Source organism: Perca flavescens, chromosome 2 (assembly GCF_004354835.1).
Source record: "Perca flavescens isolate YP-PL-M2 chromosome 2, PFLA_1.0, whole genome shotgun sequence".
NCBI lineage: Eukaryota > Metazoa > Chordata > Actinopteri > Perciformes > Percidae > Perca > Perca flavescens.
This window is the reverse complement of record NC_041332.1, coordinates 2527802-2534555: the sequence shown is the minus strand read 5'-3', so window position 1 is coordinate 2534555 and position 6754 is coordinate 2527802.

Sequence of the window (6754 nt, the reverse complement as noted above, 5' to 3'; positions counted from 1 at the left end):
CCCACAGTATCTCCCGGGGACCCGGTCATACGCCTTCTCCAAATCCACAAAACACATGTAGACCCGGTTGGGCATACTCCCAGGCTCCCTCCAGGATCCTTGCGAGTGAAGAGCTGGTCCGTTGTTCCACGACCAGGACGGAATCCGCATTGTTCCTCCTCAACCCGAGGTTCGACTATTGGCGAACCCTCCTTTCCAGCACCTTGGAGTAGACTTTACCAGGGAGGCTGAGAAGTGTGATACCCTATAATTGGCACACACCTCTGGTCCCCCTTTAAAAAAGGGAACCACCACCCCAGTCTGCCACTCCTTTGGCACCGTCCCAGACTTCCACGCAATGTTGAAAAGGCGTGTCAACCAGGACAGCCCCTCCACACCCAGAGCCTTGAGCATTTCTGGACGGATCTCATCAATCCCGGGGCTTTGCCACTGTGGAGTTGTTTGACTACATCAGTGACTTCCGCCTGGGAAATCGGCGACAATCCCCCATTATCCTCCAGCTCTGCCTCTAACATAGAGGGCGTATTAGTCGGATTCAGGAGTTCTGCAAAGTGCTCCTTCCACCGCCCTATTACCTCCTCAGTTGAGGTCAACAGTGTCCCATCCTTACTGTACACAGCTTGGATGGTTCCCCTTCCCCTCCTGAGGTGGCGAACAGTTTTCCAGAAGCACTTTGGTGCCGACCGAAAGTCCTTCTCCATGTCTTCTCCAAACTTCTCCCACACCCGCTGCTTTGCCTCTTTCACGGCAGAGGCTGCAGCCCCTCGGGGCCCCTTCGGTACCCCTGCAACTGCCTCCGAGTCCTCCGGGATAACATATCCCGGAAAGACTCCTTCTTCAGTCGGACGGCTTCCCTGACCACCGTTGTCCACCACGGTGTTCGTGGGTTACCGCCCCTTGAGGCACCTAAGACCCTAAGACCACAGCTCCTCGCTGCAGCTTCAGCAATGGAAACTTTGAACATTGTCCACTCGGGTTCAATGCCCCCAGCCTCCACAGGGATGCACGAAAAGCTCCGCCCGGAGGTGTGAGTTGAAAGTCTGTTGGACAGGGGCCTCCTCCAGACGTTCCCAATTTACCCGCACTACACGTTTGGGCTTACCAGGTCTGTCCAGAGTCTTCCCCACCCTCTGACCCAACTCACCACCAGATGGTGATCGGTTGACAGCTCTGCCCCTCTCTTCACCCGAGTGTCCAAAACATACGGCCTCAGATCAGATGAAACGATTATGAAATCGATCATTGACCTTGGCCTAGGGTGCTCTGGTACCAGGTACACTTATGAGCATCCCTATGTTCGAACATGGTGTTCGTTATAGACAATCCATGACTAGCACAGAAGTCCAACAACAAACAACCACTCTGGTTTAGATCAGGGAGGCCGTTCCTCCCAATCACGCCTCTCCAGGTGTCTCCATCATTGCCCGTGTGCGTTGAAGTCCCCCAGCAGAACAATGGAGTCCCCCACTGGAGCCCCATGCAGGACTCCAGTCAAGGTCTCAAGAAGGCCGAATACTCCGAACTCCTGTTTGGTGCATATGCACAAACAACAGTCAGAGTTTTCCCCCCCACAACCCGCAGGCGTAGGGAGGCGACCCTCTCGTCCACTGGGGTAAACTCCAACACAGCGGGCGCTCAGCCGGGGACTTGTGAGTATCCCCACACCCGCCCGGCGCCTCACACCCTGGGCAACTCCGGAGAAGAAAAGAGTCCAACCCCTATCCAGGAGTATGGTTCCAGAACCAAGACTGTGCGTAGAGGTAAGCCCCACCAGATCTAACCGGTAGCGCTCCACCTCCCGCACCAGTTCGGCTCCTTCCCCCAGAGAGGTGACGTTCCACGTCCCCAGAGCCAGCGTCTGCTGCCGGGTCTGGTCCGTCGAGGCCCCTGACCTTCACTGCCACCCATGTGGCATCGCACCCGACCCCAACGGTTCCTCCCACAGGTGGTGGGCCCATGGGATGGAGAGGGAGTTGCCACGTAGCTTGTTCGGGCTGTGCCCGGCGGGCTCCGTGGCAAACCCGCCACCAGGCGCTCGCCCGGCGAGCCCACCGTCTGGGCCTGGCTCCAGGCGGGGCCCCGGGCTTCCTCCGGGCAGGGTCACTCCATCTCTGCTTAGCTTTTTCATTGGGGTTTTGAACCATTCTTTGTCTGGCCCCTCACCTGAGACCACTTTGCCTTGGGAGACCCTACCAGGAGCACAAAGCTCCAGACAACACAGCCCTCAGGTTCACAGAGACACACAAACCTCTCCACCACGATAAGGTGATGGTTCACGGAGAGGCTATTACAGCTATATTACTATTACAGCTTTATTACTATTACAGCTATATTACTATTACAGCTATATCACTATTACAGCTATATTACTATTACAGCTATATCACTATTACAGCTATATTATATATATTACTATTACAGCTATATTACTATTACAGCTATATTACTATTACAGCTATATCACTATTACAGCTATATTACTATTACAGCTATATCACTATTACAGCTATATTACTATTACAGCTATATCACTATTACAGCTATATTACTATTACAGCTATATCACTATTACAGCTATATTACTATTAGCTATATCACTATTACAGCTATATCACTATTACAGCTATATTACTATTACAGCTATATCACTATTACAGCTATATTACTATTACAGCTATATTACTATTAGCTTTATTATTATTACAGCTATATTACTATTACAGCTATATCACTATTACAGCTATATTCACTATTACAGCTATATTACTATTACAGCTATATCACTATTACAGCTATATTACTATTACAGCTATATCACTATTACAGCTATATCACTATTACAGCTATATTACTATTACAGCTATATCACTATTACAGCTATATCACTATTACAGCTATATTACTATTACAGCTATATCACTATTACAGCTATATTACTATTACAGCTATATTACTATTACAGCTTTATTTATTACAGCTATATTACTATTACAGCTATATTACTATTACAGCTATATCACTATTACAGCTATATCACTATTACAGCTATATTACTATTACAGCTATAGCTAGCTTAACACTATTACAGCTATATTACTATTACAGCTATATCACTATTACAGCTATATCACTATTACAGCTATATTACTATTACAGCTATATTACTATTACAGCTATATTACTATTCTATAACACTATTACAGCTATATTATTACAGCTACTATATCACTATTACAGCTACATTATATTACAGCTATTACAGCTATATCACTATTACAGCTATATTACTATTACAGCTATATTACTATTACAGCTTTATTACTATTACAGCTATATTACTATTACAGCTATAACACTATTACAGCTATATCACTATTACAGCTATATCACTATTACAGCTATATCACTATTACAGCTATATTACTATTACAGCTATATTACTATTACAGCTATAACACTATTACAGCTATATTACTATTACAGCTATATCACTATTACAGCTATATCACTATTACAGCTATATTACTATTACAGCTATATTACTATTACAGCTATTACACTATTACAGCTATATTACTATTACAGCTATAACACTATTACAGCTATATTACTATTACAGCTATATTACTATTACAGCTATATCACTATTACAGCTACATTACTATTACAGCTATATTACTATTACAGCTATATCACTATTACAGCTATATTAGGGAATTTAAATTGGCATATGAGCCAGTCATCGTCATGGTCCCTGAAGTCTCTTTCTCTCCTGATTCTTCCATTAGCGTAGTCCTCCTGCAGGGCCAGCAGGGCCATCATGCAGCATTACGCATGGGTTCACCGCAGTATTTATATGTTTAGTCTACAACAATTTGTGATTGCTAAAATCACAGCAACAACTAGTGGTATCTCCCCCACAATTTGAAATCGAAATGTAACAGGCAAACACACTTTTCTTCATGCAGGTTTTGTTATGAACAGTATTAAAGTTTGGACTGATAACGAGGACATTAAGGATAACGATTGTGGCTGTATTTCCAGACTTTGACATTTGATGATATATGCACAGTTTTAAAGACATATATTTAGATATTTACACTAAGTTCTGCAGTTATCTAATGCTAGGGTATTTGATGCTATATGAACAGTATTAAAGACAGATATTTAGTTATTTACACTGTGTTCTGTAGTTATCTAATGCTAGGGTATTTGATGATATATGCACAGTATTAAAGACAGATATTTAGTTATTTACACTGAGTTCTGCAGTTATGTAATGCTAGGGTATTTGATGATATATGCACAGTATTAAAGACAGATATTTAGATATTTACACTGAGTTCTGCAGTTATCTAATGCTAGGGTATTTGATGCTATCCTGTATTCCATGGAGTCGGACCATCTCCTCCTCCTGCGCTCCGTAGAGGACAATGTGACGGCGAGACAGCGCTGATTAAATATTAAGAACGAGTTTTGATTTAAGATTTGAGTTTGAGGTGTTTATGGAACAATTATCACTCAGTACAAGCACAAATAATACTGCTGGATTTAATCTTCATATGGTGTGAAGAAATGTGCGTGAGGCATTATGTTTTAATACTTAAACATATTGCGAGTAGCCTGATGGTTATTCCCACATGTTCTCTCTGCAGTCTGACTCCAGTTCACCACCTCACCATCTGCGTCTCCACTTCCTGTTCTGTCTCCATCATGTGGTACATGGGTCAGAGTTTACGTGGAGGACCAAACATTCTCCCGTCAAGTTTGATTTTAATAAATCACAACCTTTGGTGGGAAGTGAAATGAGACCCCTGGACATATTTAGCCTAGCTTAGCACAAAGCAATGTGCTTTCTACGCAGTAAGAAGAGTGTGTGGATGAAGCATTAAGCTACTATTTCAGCAGACTAGTTAGCTAGCTGTTTAAAATGTCAGTTGGCTCCCTCTCTCCTTCTCTCCCTCTCTCCCTCTCTCTCACTCTCTCCCTCTCTCCCTCTCTCTCTCCCTCTCTCTCCTTCTCTCCCTCCCTCCCTCTCTCTCTCTCTCTCCCTCTCTCTCTCTCTTCCTCTCTCCCTCCCTCTCTCTCTGTCTCTCCCTCCCCTCTCTCCTCTCCCTCTCCTCTCTCTCTCTCCCTCCCTCTCCCTCTCCCTCCCTCTCCCTCCCTCTCTCTCTGTCTCTCTCTCCCTCTCTCTCTCTCTCTCTCTCTCCCTCCCTCTCTCTCTCTCTCTCTCCTCCTCTCCCTCTCCCCTCCCTCTCTCTCTCTCTCTCTCTCTCTCCCCCCTCCCTCTCTCTCTTTCTCTCTCCCTCTCTCTCTCTCCCTCCCTCTCTCTCTCTCTCTCTCTCTCTCTTTCTCTCTCTAATTAAACTAACTTAAATATCTTAATTGATTGACAGCCCAAATATGAATATAAATGAGTAAATTCCAACCATACATTAGATTAGTGTGAGTGATGTAATGCCCCCCATGTGAGAGTGATGTAATGCCCCCCCATGTGAGTGTGATGTAATGACCCCCCCATGTGAGAGTTATGTAATGCCCCCCCCCATGTGAGAGTGATGTAATGCCCCCCCCATGTGAGAGTGATGTAATGCCCCCCCATGTGAGAGTGATGTAATGCCCCCCATGTGAGAGTGATGTAATGCCCCACCATGTGAGAGTGATGTAATGCCCCCATGTGAGAGTGATGTAATGCCCCCCATGTGAGAGTGATGTAATGCCCCCCATGTGAGAGTGATGTAATGCCCCCCCCATGTGAGAGTGATGTAATGCCCCCCCATGTGAGAGTGATGTAATGCCCCCCATGTGAGAGTGATGTAATGCCCCCCATGTGAGAGTGATGTAATGCCCCCATGTGAGAGTGATGTAATGCCCCCCCCATGTGAGAGTGATGTAATGCCCCCACCATGTGAGAGTGATGTAATGCCCCCATGTGAGAGTGATGTAATGCCCCCCCATGTGAGAGTGATGTAATGCCCCCCATGTGAGAGTGATGTAATGCCCCCCATGTGAGAGTGATGTAATGCCCCCCATGTGAGAGTGATGTAATGCCCCCCCATGTGAGAGTGATGTAATGCCCCCACCATGTGAGTGATGTAATGCCCCCCATGTGAGAGTGATGTAATGCCCCCCATGTGAGAGTGATGTAATGCCCCCCATGTGAGAGTGATGTAATGCCCCCCCCTCCTCCTTTCAGGGTGGAGCCTGCTGGAGTCAGATGGTTGACACCAGGTCCATGGAGGTGTAAGTCTGTTTTTAATTTCATTCATCAAACTGTGACATCACTCATCCAACCCTCTGATGTCATCATCATTTGATTTGATTTTATTAGGATCCCCATTAGCTGATGCAAAACATCAGCTACTCTTCCTGGGGTCCACACAGAACATAAAACTCCATTTTCAGACAAAACAAACAAACTACAAATGAAAAGATAAACAAAACAAAATTTAAAAACAAGATAACTAATATTTGTCTCCTTGCAGATATACACATTTCTTTCTATGTATATAAATAGTAATATAAGATCTCATAATGAATACACAAATGCAGAACATAAAAATTTCAATTTTATAACATCTTTGTTTACATTTCAATCTTCCTATACATAAACTAAATAAAACAAATTATGGTTACAGTCTTCTGGCCCTTAAATGATCCTTTACTTGTTTTTTAAAACTTGATATATTAGACACTTTGGTAATCTCAACTGGAAGGGAGTTCCAAGCAACCATTCCTCGATACAATACTGTAT